Consider the following 16716-nt stretch of genomic DNA (forward strand, 5'->3'; position numbering starts at 1 on the left):
TTACCAGCTCTCTTGAGGCAGTCTGAGTCTAGATTTAGAAAGTATGCATTGTATTCAACCCTGCAGCTGTAATGTTTTGGGAAGAAAGAACAAATTGAGCATGTTCTTTACCTGCTTAAACTGTGGTTCAAAAAGGCTTCCCTTCTTGGTGTGTACAACTTTTTTTAGACAAAACTGATCTGTGGGAAGTTTGATCAATGGTATTTTTGGAAGGTGCAATCTCTGAGGCTCCAATTATGGGAAAAATGGAGGAAAAGGGATTGCTTTTCCCTCCCCTTCCCCAAGAGCACTGGAGAAGCTGTGGCTGCTTGTTTCATGAATCAGGCTTAAGTCACTCACATCACATATGTCGAGCCTGATAGAGTTTCTGTTATCCATATTGTGAGAGAGAGAAAGAGCACACACACACACATATATCTATACTTATTACTGTTTCTCCCTGGTGCCATCCTGAGCTTTTGAGACTTGGCAGGAAGGAGAATGTTGTGTGATAACTGATCCGGTTAGTGTCAGTAAGAACTCTTTATTAGTTCATGGAGAGCATCAACATTTCCTGCTCTTGCTGATTAGAATAGCGTGGATACTTTGAATTTTGTCCACTTTTCAGCAGTTGATTCTAGCTAACTAAATTATTTCAGCATTGCCTTTTATCAGTCAGGACTTGGCTTTTTTTTTTTTTTTTTAAATTTGGAAGTCCATCACTGTCGGTAAACTTGTACCACTTCATTTGTAACCCAAACCTTTTATGATGTATGATGAGGTTCATGGATAATGAAAATGGAATAATTCATCTCAGCTATCGGTTACCAGTATGATTTTGTTAAGGGAATAGCAGCTCACTCTCAAAGGCTGTACATCTTACTATTGAAATGATTGTTCCAAATCAGAACAGTTTTTCCTCCTTCTCCTAGACCTATCAGGATAGGATTTCCCACTATGAAAAGGGATCCTTCAGGTAACCCTATATTCAGGCTTTATAACCCAATTGCACTTGATCTTAGCTGAGGGAATAAACATCTGATCCTCTCTGGAAGCAGTGTCAGTGTGCCCCTTGCTCTTTTCACGCTGAAGCCAAGCAAGTGCTGTATTTGGAGGAATCCCAGAATCACACAGATGTCTCTCGATTTTCAGGAGTGCTCCCTGCTCCTATTTAAAATAGTGATTGACACATGTGATTAGTGACTTAAACGTGAAACACCTGTGTCTTGCTGCTCAATATGTTTTGTGAGATTATAATAGATTTAAACCATGAAGCTGATTTCTGTGTGAGCTGTTGTTTTTTTCCCAACAGAAGATGTAAGACTGGAGAATGAAATCCCATGTGCTGTATTGAGGACTGTAGCAATCAGGGTATCCAGGTGCTTTCTGTTCTACATGGTTGGCCATCTAGCACAGCTCTGAATTTAATGGCACTTTCCTACAGCAAGTAACCAAAAAATTTATAAATTAAAGCTACTATTTTGGAAAATGCCAACAAGAACAATGAAACAAAAAACCAACAACAACAAAGACATACAACTAAGCATTTTTTCCCCCCATGTATTACATAGCAATAAAGCACTGGCCATAAATCCCAAGTTTTGTTCCTGGGGCTGGCAAGGCAATTGATCCAGCAGCACCACCACCGTGCCAGGTAGGAAGAGGAGAGCCAAGTGTTAAGTGAGAGCTAAGTGGATCTGCCTTCGTTATTCTGAGCTGCAGGGCTGCTGCGTGGACAGAGCTGCGGTACAGGTGTGGGCTCCATTCCCAGCCCTGCCAAGTGTGGGTTTGCATAACTTCTCGTTGGTGTTATTTGCATTTCAGGAAAATGTTGCTGAGTTTCCCCCTAGGGTAAGATATGACGGCTTCCTTGATTTCCTCTTTGGTTTTGGTTTTTAATTTATTTTACCCTGCATGTCATTGCATATGCTGACGGAGAAAGAAAATTGTCTCGTTAGTCTGGTTGCAAGGGTAGTACTGCTCACGCAGCATTAGGCACCAGGAGAATTAGAGGTTGCGGAAAATATCAGTTACCTGAGCAGTTTTGGAATAAATAATGAAAATTAAAGCACAATTTAAAAAAAAAAAAAAAAGATACTTTGACATGATGCTGGTGTTGGTCAAAGTCCTAAAGGAAGTTAAATAGAAAAAATAGGTAATGGTTTCCTGGTTTTCATCTTTATACTGATCTCATGGGCTAGATTCTGGAGTAACTATTTCTTCTCTGGGCTTATCGGTGTGGTGTAGAAGAGGGAAGCCTGAATTGGCTAGCTGAAGCATGGAACATACTATGAAATTCAGTGGAATTTGGTGTTCTGATCATGCAGATAAATTATGTACTGATTTTGGATCTAAAAATTTTTTTGTGGGAAACGAAACTACTTTACACTGTAATTCAGCAATTATTTTGAAGTACCTCTGAATGTATAGAACCCTACATAGGCCTTGCTTAAAATCAGATAAACAAAATGTCATAATATGTAACGAGGTAAAAGTAATCTTTAGGAATTTTTAATGTTTTTTATGTTTCTGTTCATTATCTTTCTGTAGCCATTTATTTTACCAAAGTAAATGAATAATAAGCGGATTTTTTCTGGTTTTAAAAAAAAGCATGCATGCAGCTACAGTTGTAAATTTTAATTTGACACCTCTATACCTCTTAATCTCTTTTGGCATTAATTGCTTTGCATAAATTCTTTCAGTTATCCCTTTTGTTCTCAGTACCTTTTGTAACCTAAGTCCCATTAGGGTAAGAATTTGCCATTTAGACATCTGGAAGACATTGCTCAGAGCAGGTTAGCACATGGCACCCTTCAAACAGTGGCAGTTCCTCTGCAATACCGTGTTTCTTGTTTGGGGGTGTCTGGGAAGCCATCGGGAGGCTGTGGAAATGGGTCCGAAAGCAGTGGGGAGCACTGACTGCTTTGCACAGAAATTTGCATGGGTCAGATAAAAGCAGTAGGGAGACAGGTGTGTGCAATCCCTGCTCCTTTCCAGTTCAGGGATCCTCTGGGCATTGATCAGAATAAAGTTTTGTCATATTTGTGATGTTTTGTTGCTTGCATGGTTGCAGTTCAATCATTTTTCAGGCCAATTCATCCTGTAGCTGCTGTTGTTACAAGGTAAAAGCTTCTGGCAGTCAGAATAAAGCCACCATGGGGCCTTCCTATCTAAACTGATGAGAAGAAATAGTAAAACCTAGCATAAATGTAGCAAAGGCTAAGCAGGAATGGTGCACCATTTTTGACTCTTCAGGCAGTGTTTTTGAAGAGATGAGAGAGCATGCCTTTACTAACCAGCCTATTTGTCTCAAGCGTGCATCAGACGCAGTGCTGGAACTGTTTTGTCAAATTCATGCACGCGATGTAGACTGTTTGCATGAAGGGCTTTTTTGCTGGCAGCTGCGGTTGGCAACAAAAACTTGCACTAACGTATTTGGTGCTGTGAGGCAGCATCTCATTGTATTCCCTGGCAGCACAGACTGTGCAGGCAGCTCTCTGACTTCTGGTTTGCTGAATGTCAGGGAAGAATTAACAAAGCATCGAGGAAAAAAAAATAACATGTTTTGAAGAACACTTTTTTTTTTTTTTTTGAGTTCCTATCTTAATAGTTCAGAGTATGAACTTGCTCTTTCGTTATGGAATGGAAAAATCCCAGATATTATGGATATTTGTGAGTTCACATCACTTAACAATATGATGAGAATGTATAATGAGTTATAACTGAGTTTGGCAGTGGTTATTTTAATTAATTTTCATCCTTTGAATTGTTTAGCAGTGACTGGATGCAAGTTTTCATACAAATAAAAGTATATTGAAATGTATATTGAAAAGACAGACGTGTGTTTGTATATGTATACATCCATATAAGTTATACAAGTTATATATAAAATATGTGTGTACAACAACGAGTAGTTTTTCTAGTGGCACTAAACATACAGTGAACTGAGAGTGAGAGCAGGCCTTTGAAATCCCTGTAGAAGGTCAGAGAGGAAATGTTTCTGTGTAAGCAAATACTAATAATGAAAATTGAAACAAAGTAATACTAATGAGGAAAAATCCTCCAATTAAAACATGCTATTTAGAAACATCGAGCTTGATTCAGTGCAGCAATTCTTGCCTCACTGTCTCTATTCAGAGCCCAATATCAGATGCTGTAGCAGAGAATCTGAAAAATCTTGTATTGGGCAAACGTGGGCCACGGAGACCTTGCAGAGAGCAGCAGGTGAAGTCAGGATTGGAATAAATCATAAAACAAATAGAGCATGCCTTGAGACACTTCCATGGCTAACTGTTCATTGAGTGATTTTTGTTACCCGTCTTACCAACAGAAGATACAGCCATCGTCTTCAGAAAAGATTTCTAATGAGAATTGAGAGAGCTTTTCCAATTAGTTGGAGGCATTTTAAGCAGTTGATGGCTGTATTTAATTTGGGATGTTTTTACTTTGCAAGGGGTATATGCAAACATATTTTTCTTATACTACTTTCTACCATATGTATAATCTCAGAGATTCATGGTAGCACTCATCTTCTCAATCTTGTTTTCCCTTGGACTTCCAATAAAATACAGCCATAAAACAAGAGCAAGATGTGTTTCTCCATAAACTTCAGCTTGGACTCCCCTCCAGAGTGCATTTCAATGTACCGTATTGCCTTCTGATGCTAGATAGTCTCTGCAATAAACTTTCTTAATGTTTCCACCACAAACAGGAACCCTCATTTCCTGTGTGACCAGCCTGATGAGTCATGAGACTCCTGCTTTATGAAGCATTCACTTAATTGAAATTTCCTTACATACGAAGAAATGGTAGGAAAATTCTGTGAAGAATCCTCTTTATCGGGAGTGTCTGTGGTCCTTTGCAGACAGGAGCAGGTTCTGCCTGCTCGGAGGTGGCAGGCATGCATCAGTACGTAACGTGGCCCTGAAGTAGTTCCCTTGCAAGAAGATCTCAGGTTTGTCTCTTAGAATGGCATTATGAGCACAGGTAAATGGGAGAGATTTTTTAATTAATACAATACAGAGCTAGTTTATGACATTTCTTGCCACTGAACATGGCAGAGTTCAGTGAGTTTTTTTTTTTAAGGGAGTAGATAGAGTTTAGCACTACCATGTGGGAATATTCGGGGGTTATTTTAGTAAAGAGTTAAGTTCTTCATAACAAGAATATTCATGTGAAGGGTCTGAAGGGGATAAGAAGAAACTTTGCTACAGGGAAGCTTTCCCTATAGGAAAGTTTCTTCTACTTCTTAAAGGAACTGCTAAGAAGCTCTTTGTTTCATGGATTTGAAGCATGCTCTAGAGACCTAATTCTTCTAAGTGTTGTGGAAACTTGTGGCAAGTTGTGTCTGTATCCTGCTAAGAGTATCCACCAGCTGCTCAAAGATTTAACTTTGCAATATAGTAGTTATTTACTGTTACTTAACTTTATTACAGTTGTAGGTTTCCTGTTCGTTAGTGTGGAATGTTTTTCAGGCCTGTCATCTGTAATGAATAATCAGATCGCTTATTTCCTTTCAGTGTGGCTTAGAGAGTGAATCATGTTTTTCAGCCTCAATATAAAGTGCGTCCACATGGTGTTGAGTTCCTCTTCTGCAGAAACGGATTTACAATGTTTATAATAAAAACTTGCCTAATTAGGCATCTTCCTTCAGAATCAGAACCCTTGAGGACAGAACCTCGCAAGTCCAAAGAGAAATAAACCTTTGCTTTATGCCGGCAGCACTGTTTTTAGTCTATGCAAATGAGATTTTCAAAAGAATTGAATTATCACTTTTATTGGAGGAATATAAACAAACCTCCAGCAGAGTTACAGGATGATCTGACTAACGCCAACAGATCGCTGCTTGGCACGGTGTGTTCTGTCGACAGTAGCTCTCAGAAGGTACCGCTGCATAGGTTAGGACTCCTTAAATTAAAAATATGTTTATAAATAAAAATAAATATTCTTTAGAGACTTACTAAGAATTAATAAGAGAATTAATGTTAGTATGGTGTACTAGTCACACTAATATATTCTGCTTCTCATCAGGTCTAGTAAGCTTGCCTAGCAGTATGCTAATGTGGTTGTAATGTTTGCTAAACTGGGCAAACAAGCTTCGATATCTACATGGCACTGCTTCTACCCTATTGGTCGTGCTCTCTATTTGTTTTACAGTAATTGGGGATTTGACAGACAAGTTTTGTTCTGGTCATTGTTATTCTTTTAACACTGAGAAATTGGCATCGATTTAGAGAGCCATGAATAATTAGATCAAATTCAAATGTGTTTCAGGAATTCTGTGTTCGAATCTCTACTGTTATCTCGTTAATGATAATGATTTTATAGATAATGTTTGATTTGTCACAGTACTTTTAGTGATTGTAACCTTACTGAAGTTTGTAGCCTTCAGAGAGTGTTTGAAGTTTTGCATTTCCTGCTGCTTTTACAAAACAAACTTACAGCAAGGTCTTGAATAGTTGCAGCTTACTGGGGTTACTCCTGGAACTCGCTGTGCCTGTCATGCACAGGGCTGGTATGTGAGAACAGAACATCCCCGCTCAAAGAGAAGAAAAAAACTCTGTGGACTTAATGCGTATTAACATCCAACATCGACACAGTCCTTAAAGAATGCACTGCTGGTAGCAGCAAGAGAGGACTTGAATTTACTGATTATTTATAGTAACTTTCCAGGAGAAAACTCTGTATGTGTGTATATATATATATATGCAGAGTACCTTTGAACAAAAACAATTTTCTCTGCCCTGTAAGTGGTTAAAGCTGCCTCACATATTGGTGGAATATCTAATGAACCATCAGTAATTAGTCCCTTACATCTACTCCAGCAAAGGTTGGATGTATGTCAAAAACTTGAAGGAGAAAGCGTCATTTTCTTGCTGCACTTAGTGGGGAGGCCTATCCCAGAAATGCCTGGGGAGAGGAGGGCTCCTGTGGGGCTGTCAGGAGGCAGCCAGGCCTGGGGAGCCTCACACTGGTGTCAAGGTTGGAGGGCAAGTGAACTGGATGTTCCCTTTGCAATGAGGCCCTGAGTTCACATATGGGGCCTGTCTGTTCTTTTTTCAGTGTTTAATAAAGCCCTATCTGATTACAATCCTTCCTGATCATGAATTTCATCCCCTTTGAGGGATGGGCAACCAACAGCTTCTCTGAGCAGCCTCACCGCCCTCAGTGAACAGTTTCTTCCTCATGTCTAATGCAAACCTACCCTCTCTTATCTTAAAGCTGTTACCCCTTGTCCTATCACTACACCCCCTGACAGAGTCCCTCCCCAGCTTTCCTGTAGGCCCCTTCAGGCACTGGAAGGCTGCTGTAAGGTCTCCACAGAGCCTGCTCTTCTCCAGGCTGAGCAACCCCAACTCCCTCAGCCTGTCTTCATAGCAGAGGTGTGCAAGCCCTTCTGGTCACCCTCCTGGCCCTGTCCTGGCCTAACTTACTCTGAGAAGAGGTATTAACGGTGAACATGCAACCTGAAAATCACATTTTATTTTTTTTTTGTCACCGAGACAATGAGGTTAGTGAGGTGAAGACCTGACATGTACCGTCAGAGGTGAAGACCATCAGACACGTACAGGGTTGTCATGCTAATGTTGGCCTTTGCAATGAAAAAGGCAGAAAACCCAGCTTTTCTGAACAAAAGTGTCATTGGCCTGGACATAATGTGGTGGATTTAAACTGGGATGGAGATGTGCATACCTTACCTAGTGTGGTGTGATCTTTCCCTGGAGCATAAACAGAGACTGTATTGTACTGTTTTCTCTCTTGGCATATTTTCTTATTTGTGTCCTCAAATATTACAGATAGATTACAGGGTGAGACGAGGCATTCACTATCCCTTACTCAGCCTGCTGTACGAGCACAGGCTCTGTTACATAATGTGCTTCACAAAGACTGTGTTCTCTCATGAAGGAAATTCCCTCTCTTTCACATACTGCTTTATTTTTCAAAACCAGTTTGAGTTATTTATTGTATTTTTCTTACCAGCAACTACAGTCCAATGCTGGTAGTTTTTTTCCACTACATGTTCCATGTAGATGTTTACAAATAATATATTTGGCATTTAGGAAGGGGAAAACCAAGGAAAAATATTCTGTCATGAGGTTTTCATTTAAAAAAAAAAAATATATATATATATTCATTTTTTTTAAAGGATAGTTTTGAATGCTTTAAAAGTTTGTGTTTTGGGGGGGTGTTTTTTAATTTCAATGTTTTATTTTTACTTTTTTATTTTTTCATGATCTAATATTTTAAGAAATAATTTTAAAATTATTTATTTAATTATTAAATAATTTATTTAAATTATTATTTAAAAATATTTTAAGAAATAGTCTTGGCCCTAAGAGTTGCTCTGTTTTAATTCCTGATTTAATCCCAAATGTCTCAGTTGTACCATAAGATCAAGTTCACCTTAGCAAAGGGGAGAGAATAGCTCTTTATTCATTCCATGTATTGAGCAAGAATTTACTGGCAGTTTTTAGTGTTGAATGGAACCACATTCTTGATGGTATAAACTCAAAGTGAAAGGTTTTGTGAAGGGCTCACAAAACCTGCTCAAAGCTCTTTATTTGATACCCAAATGGATGGTTGACTTCACTTACAACAAATTCTAGCTTTTATAATTTGGGCAAAAGAAGTTATGTGTACAATATTATAGAATAGAGACCTAGGTTTGGCTTTTCCACGAGCTGTGCTCGTGCCACAAGTGAGTTTGAAAACCTAAGTAGCAAGAATTACAAAAGTGATGGGAGCATTACAAAGCCTGCGTGGAACATGCAGGTGAAAGTATATGAGAAGTTGCATATTTCCAAAAAGCACACTGATTTAGTGCTTTCAAAACACAAAAATTATGGAGAAGCATTTTTGTGATGAATTGCTCGTAAGTGGAAAGATACAGAGATGTTTGTTGTTTTCAAAATGTCTCCTGAAATACTTGAATATAAGTCAGTATTTTTGCTTTAATAAGTAAAGATGCCTACCAGAAAACTCCTAAGCCCTTTTGTCCTCATGTGTTGCTATTGATAATTTTTGACCTTTAGGAGTAATAAATTGTAAAAAGAACAAAAAAAAACACCTTTTTGTTGTTGGTAGGCAGGAATAAGACAAGTGAAAAAAAAATGCTGTATTCCACAAATTTTATGCTGTTTTCTTAATAACATTTTTGTGAAGATTAATTAAAAACTTCAAAAAGGCCTTCTTGAAAACAAGGCATGTTCATGAGCTGAGTATCAGTTTTTAAATGTCTTAACCACATTGAACTATTTTTTTTTGGAGTTTATTTAAACAAGAAATTTTTACTCTTGTTTTCTGACTGAGTTTAGCTGGCCATGGTGTCCTGCTATCATAATCATAGATCAGGTTGAATCTTAATAGCTGTTATTTATGCAAGATGTGACTCGCTTTTTTTATGTGTGTTACCTTTGATTTCACTGCTGTACAGTCACATTTGAACCGTTTTGTATCATCAGATCAATTTAATGCTCCTGATGTAAAGCATGTAACATTTGAAGAATAAGTTTTTTGAAAAGATGTCCAAAATACTGTTACTTAACAATATTGTTTTGAACTTAAGAGCTCACTGGATCTGAGCTACCTTACACTTTAAAAAAAATAAAAAAATGATTTTTTAATAAGAGCTGGTTGAATATAAATGAATGTTCCAGTATAACATATATGAGTGCTTGAATGTTTTTTTCTTCACAAACTTAGTTTTAATGATTCCTACCAGATTATTGTTACTGTGCAGATGCTTTGGAAAGGAACCAAACTTTGACTGCACATTTTTGTTTATCAGATTTTGTGAATGAATTGTGTGTAATGGTTTGGTGAGGATAGGGTTTTTTTTTGATTAGATTTGTTATTTGAGTGGAATAAAATAATCCTTAGCTGAATGGGAAGTAAATTATTTTTCATGCATTTTTAGTGCTGCTCTGTCAACTTGTGCTTCAAATTCAGATCCAGAATTTCCATTAAAAAATGCCTGGGGGCATTAGGTTAAATGAGGACTTATCTGGGATTGCAGAGTATGTCCGGACAGCAGAGCCACGCACCATGAATTCTTTTCCCCCATCTCCCATTTGTCTTTGTATCCTTGTGATGTGGAGTGTGGTGCAGAAGGCAGCGTAGTTCTTGTAGATAAAGGTAAAACCCAAATGTCCGACCAACAATTTTTCTTTAAGATTTCAGTTACACTCCAGGTTTTGTGGCAGGGAGGAAACGTGATTGCCTGGTCTGCTCCAGTAGCCAGAAAATAAAGGGGACGGCCGTTCTGATACAAAGTGCGTTGCAGTTGGTTGCTGTTATTAATAGTCCCTAAAAGTAGTGAGTTAAGGGTGCCTTTATACTTTTTTCTGTGAAACTCAACACATCAGGCACTTTAGTGTCTTAGGGAAGGAGGTTTCCTGCCCAATGTCCATCTGTTGTTGTGCTCATCTCTGATCTGAGAGATGAGGCCTAGTGCATGTCCACTGGAGCGCACGTCACGGCAGCCTCCTCATGGCCTGCTGGCACTGGCACACCAGCCTCGTCTCACACCTTTGGGACTCTGGAAATGCCCAACTCTGCCTGTGCTCTACGAGGAGACCTCCCTGAAGATGTCTCCTGGTACCTGCTGCCACCAGCCTCTGCTGCCCAGGCTTGGGTCAGGCCATTTCCAGAGCTACCTACCTAGATGTTGTTTTCCTCGTGGAGAAAGTGTGGTGGATGCAGCTAAAATATTTCTATAGCCAAAATTCTTAGAGTTTATCACTTCCATTAATGACAATCAGAATAGATTAGGTCAATTTCTTCAACTTTTAATGCTGCTCAGTGTGGGTTTGTCCCTTTTTCACCCACTTGGCCAGGCACGAGGTAAGCCTTCATCCTGCTTCTGAAATTTGCCCACATACAGAACCCATTAGCTCTTTAGATTATCCATTTACAGTTGCTGAGTTACTGATTTTGATTAGGAAAACAAATTTTGGAGAGTTAATGCCTCCCTGGCAATTATGAACCTAATAGTTTTTTCTTCAAACAGTCTAAAAGTACGTGCATGCCAGTTACTTTGTGTGTCACTGTAAATCCATTAAAAATTATCTGTTTAGGTGATTTTTTCTTGTTCAGAACATTGTGAGCTTATGCTCTTGAGGAACATGTGTTCATAGGGTGAAACTTGCATGTTTTTATAAACTCCTGATATTTCCTAAAATTCTAGTTTTGTGACCTTTTTCCAGGTTGCTTTGTAGCTCTCTTCTGTCTTAATTTCTTTTTTTCCTACTGTACGACTACCACTGCCATCTAATTTTTTAGGGACTCCCCAAGCAACGGTGGCAGACACAAGATAAATGTTTTAGTGGTTTACTCCACAGTGAGCCAGTTTTTGATTGTTATCTAGAACCAAGTCAAAGAGCATGCATTATTAAATTGGTATTGAAGATCTTAACTAGGAAGAACACCATGTTTTGACAGCTTACAACTGAAGCAATCCTCCTTGCTAGTACTAAAGACATTTATTTTCCCCTACAAGATAAGGTCTCTAGAGCCAACTGATTATTGCTAATGTAATGAACAGAAGGGTAAAGATTCCTCTTCAATTTTTGTGATTGCTTAGAAGTCAGGATTTGCTCTGTTCTAAGAGATGGCATAAAGAGGGTATGTCCTGAAATGTACTGCTTAATGATAAAGCCTGAGGAGAGCAAAATTAGTATTGGGCTTTCAGAAATGTACCTTTTGAATGTAATACAAGTGTTTATGAAAATAGTACCATGAGCTAATTGTTCAAACAATTAATGGAGTTTGAGTGGCAAATCTAGTCTTTTCACACTCTGATGGTATCTATCATCTGGCTTCAAACTATACTTCAAGGTTAGCTACGTAATGCGTATGATTCTTGTGGCTAACAGTATGCTTTCGCCCTGTGTTTAAGCATGCAGAAGGCAGACCTTTATTGTGGCTTGTTAGGTATTCTCACTGTATTGAAGGTACATTTTAAGTTTGAAGTATGAGGAGAAAATACAGTTCTGCTTCTAAAAATGCTGTTGGCCAAAATCAGTCAGAAAGTTATTTTTTATGACAATGTCGACTTTTGTATTCTAACTGCAATATCAATGTCAGAATAATTTAAGGAATGGTATTTTGAAAACAGAGTTAAGAAATACTGAAAAAATCCAAAGAAATAGCAGACAAATTCCTCTCCCTACCCTGAATGTAAATTAAGTTACTCGTTACAGATTTGTAAGTTTCGAAAACCTAATACTTTATCTTTTTCTTCTATTTTCAGTTGACAATATTTGTCAGCTGACTAATTTCGAAGTTCTAGTGAGTTATTTGTTTTTAAGGTAGCACTTTGTTGTCAGACATGCTTCCAAAGACTTAGTGGCCCCAATTACAAATGTATGCACTTAAACTAAAATCTGCGTAGTTGAAAGTTTGAACATAAGAGCCAAATATAGGGTGTTCTTTTTTGGGTGAAGGAAAAAACCAATGATTTAGAATAGACTTATTCTGCCTTATAAAACGATAATCTAAAAGGTGTATTTGCCAAAATTTGCAAATAAAAACTGGTGTCCTAGTGAATCTGGAGTGCAGCACTGGTGACTTGGCACTGGGAGAGACCCCTGTGGTACTTGACACTGTCAAAGAATTGCAGATATTTTGTACCTGTGTTCTTGGGAGTTCCTGTTGCTCATTTGCTGAGATACAACCCACACAGGGATAAATTGTATCTCAAATGATACTTCTTTAAAACAACAACAACAAACAAGTATATTTGAATGCTGCCTATTTAATTTTAGATTTGTCCATTGTTTTGCTCCCTTAAGTACCTATTGAAACAGCCAAAGTCTAACATTTTACATGACACAAAGGAGGCATTATCCTTGTTCCAGGTTTGCTGAAGACGAGGGGAGTTATAAAGAAGTTCTTAACACTGCAGATCTTGTCATTTTATCCCAGATTTGGTTTTAATGAGGTCTTTTTAGGAGTTTCTCATGCTGTAATCCATATAGAAACTCCTGTGTAGATAAAATGTGTGAGAACCTTGGGACATAGAAGGAAGTACTACAAATAGAATGATTATATGCTTTTATGTAATTTAATCCAAAGGTGCATTACAATATGATAATGGGAGAGTCTTGTGACATAGAATGGTCATTCTGAACGTTGATTTCTTAAGGAGATTTTTTACTGCTTTTTAGTTTGACAGTATTGACCAATATCTGGAATTAAAGTTTGGAGGGAAGGAATATAGAACCACAGAACCATTAAGGTTGGAAAAGGCCTCCAAGATCATCCGGTCCAACCAACCCCTGCCACCACTGTCACCCACTAACCCTTGTCCCCAAGCACCACATCCAGCCTCTCCTTGGACACCCCCACGGATGGTGACTCCACCACCTCCCCGGGCAACCCGTCCCAGTGCCTGACTGCTCTCTCTGAGCAGAAATGTCTCCTCATTGCCAGCCTGAACCTCCCCTGGCACAACTTGAGGCCATTCCCTCTAGTCCTAGCACTAGCTATCTGCAAGAAGAAGCCGACCCCCAGCTCCCCACAGCTTCCTTTCAGGCAGTTGTAGAGAGCAATGAGGTCTCCCCTGAGCCTCCTCTTCTGCAGATCAAACACCCCCAGCTCCCTCAGCCGCTCCTCACAGGCCTCGTGCTCCAGGCCCTGCACCAGCTTCGTAGCCCTGCTCTGGGCACACTCCAGGGCCTCGATGTCCTTCTTGTAATGAGGGGCCCTAAACTGAACACAGCACTAGAGGTGAAGCCTCACCAAAGCTGCGTACAGGCAGACAATCACCTCCCTGGTCCTGCTGGATACCCTATTCCTGATACAAGCCAGGATGCTGTTGGCCTTCTTGGCCACCTGGGCATGCTACTTGCTCATGTTCAGGCGAGTGTCAACCAACAACCAATTAAAATATAAATTTATAGTTCCTACTGTAGGACAGGAACTTTTATGTACAAAACTCCTTTCTTGAAATTTTTGTTTTAGTGTCCTTTAGGTTGAAACAGAAGCAACAGTAGGGCAGTTACGGGCTGTTGTTCACATTAGTATGATATGTCAGTGCTGCAAATGCCTGCTCACAAAGTTGCTTCTTAAACCTAAAATCTTAATTAGTTTTATTTACTGTAAAGCTCTCAAAGGTTTTCTTTTTATATTTGCTGAAGAAAGTTGTTCATCAAATGATTCGTTTTTTAAAATAAATAGTAGTTGATCTGTATAGCAGTATTTTAATAGCATACAAAAAAAAACCCACACACTTTTCTTTAATTTTATCCTGAATTCATTTATTAAAATTCACTTCAAGTGGAACAAAACTAGAATTTCCTTTTTAAAGGAAGCTGACTTGTGCATAGTAATGAAAGCTTGCTGAAGGCAGATTTTCTGATTTTGTAAGAGGGTCTAAAAATCAGGTCTTTACTAAAATAAAAACTTTCCCACACAGAAATTAATTGATAAAAAAAAAAAAAAAGAGAGAAAAAGTCACAGCTGTGAAACTGGACGAAAAGTCAGGGCTTCTGCCAAAGCAAGCTCAGCCCGCAGAATACTTGCAGTTGCCCCAGACCCTGCCTGGGTTTGGGGATAGTTGCAATACCAGGCTCTGGAGCTGGTCCAGGAGATAACAAGCTGGGAGCACCCCAGCAGAACTGGGAGTTGGGTTTTGAGTTTTATCTTTTCAAACAGTGCTGCCACAGAGCAGCAAACCCCAAATATTTGCATGACTGGAAACACGTAGCTCAGAAACATGGGAGTGCTGGAGTGAAAACATATCTCAGCTGTTTTCATGTTTGTGCCTTGGCGGCTTCAGAATTTTCAACTCTTCCCATTAGTAGAGGTGGGATTTGGGGGAAAGGTGGCTGGAATTTACCAGAAATTCGGATCATCGGTGTATATTTGGGATTTAATGGTTGGCATTTCTCTAAACAAAACCAGCTCCTTTCTCTCCCATTTTATTCAAATCAGACTGGTTACTTTTATGACTTCTGTCACTAAGATGTTGAAAACAAAAAAAGAGGCAACCTCGCACAAATATGGTGAAAATTTTGATAATAAGTTTTGTCCTTTTAAGTGAGGTGTATGTGGCTTTTCTTGACAGAAAGAATATTTCTCAATGGAATACCTTCTCTACAGAAGGATATATTCATGACCCATCTTATTTTCTCTAATTCTACAATGAAGTTGCAGACAGTAGAATACCGTACCCATTTTTGGGTTGAAAGGTCTGCATTTCTTGAACTGTGGGCCATATTTCTTAAGCTGTGGGTAATTTGATAATTTAGCATTATCAAACTGCTTAAACGAGGTTGCAAATTATTGGATAGCTGTGCTAACTTAACATCTGCAGATGGGAGGAACAAAGACTGCTTTTAATTGCTGGCTACTGTTTTGTTAATTTTTCCCTTGTGCTTCCTATCTTTTTTCTTTTTTTTTAATCTATAGATGAGAGATGTCTTTTTTTTTTTTTTTTTTTTGTCATAAATTTGTAACCTGCTGTTGAGACATCCTGGCATGACGTGGTGTTAATGATAAATAAGTAGTATTGATTCTGTACTCAAGGTCGGGAGTGTACTGCTCTGTTTTCAATTACTTGTGTGTAATTCAGAAATTGTAGTTAGGAAACATTGATAATATGGTGAATTTGTCATCTGGACTTTTTTTGAGCAGGACAAAATGGTGAATAGATAGTTTAGGAGGAATTTTCTTCTTGCATGCTGCTAGTCCTGTTAATCCTCAAGTAGGAATTCAGTGATTAAGGTGGTTTTGGCAAGGGAGAGGAAGTTTCTTCACAAAAATGTCATTTGAAATGTTGTTGACAACATAGTTGTCAACAACAGTTGAATTAATAGCAGTGTCTTGCTGCTTGTCATCTTGATTCCTCCTCCCTTGTCCTCACAGTGTACTTGATGCTCTACTAGAAAGATCTGGAAATCTAGACAGGGCTTTAGCCAAGATGCTTGTGGTGATTGGTTTCTTTTCTAGTTTTTCAGCAGCCTTACCCCAAAGAGTGAATTAGATGATTCTTGTTCATTTCTGTCATTCAGTAAGACCTGAAAGTGATCTTATTTTTCTGTTTTAACTATAAGCTGGTGAAGGGAAATTGACACCAATGCTGAAAGGTTTGAGAAATATTTTGTTCCAGTCTTTCATAAGTGAATGTTATCTCTATCAACAAACATTGTGCATGCCTAAATTCTCTCGCTTACTTGTGCCTTCAGAAGGACATGAGATCAGCCTGAACTAAACAGCAGTGCTGAGTGTTTCCTGCAAAATGATCTGCATCTCTACTCCTCTTTGCTCACCTGCAGTAAACAAAACAGCTGAAATTTCAGTATTTCTGCCTCTGCTCACTCCCGTTTCTTTTCTATTTTGAGAATAACTGCTGAAATTAACCTTAAACTGTCCAAAGAAAGTGTTTCTCGCTAACTGTTACACATGGAGTTGAAGCATCTTTTTTCTAAACTGTGTAGGACAGTCTCAAGTTCATGTTTCTGAAGACAAGTGAATGGTGACTTCTAACTGATGGGTTTATCTTCAGGTGCAATGAGTATCTGTCAGTCTGTCTGTCAGGAGAACATGCTAGCTGACTGTAGGTGTAACAAACAGAGCTCCTTAGGGAGGAGTGTGCTTGTCTCAGCAAATGTGGCTAACATCTTTAGTGTAACAATGTTTTCTAAAATATAGAATGTACAGTATTTGGAAGATGCACTTTTATGCAGTGTTTTTTCATTACTCATGCAGAATGCTAAAACATACTTTTTGTTTTAA

General features: G+C 38.6%; 1 protein-coding gene across 3 annotated transcripts in view; it reads left to right on the top strand.

Annotated features, from left to right (window-relative positions):
- Positions 1-16716, top strand: part of ANKRD28 (ankyrin repeat domain 28) — a 116511-nt gene that overhangs the window by 44107 nt on the left and 55688 nt on the right. The gene's annotated exons all lie outside the window — the stretch shown is intronic.

This window comes from Anas platyrhynchos, chromosome 2, assembly GCF_047663525.1.
Source record: "Anas platyrhynchos isolate ZD024472 breed Pekin duck chromosome 2, IASCAAS_PekinDuck_T2T, whole genome shotgun sequence".
Lineage (NCBI taxonomy): Eukaryota > Metazoa > Chordata > Aves > Anseriformes > Anatidae > Anas > Anas platyrhynchos.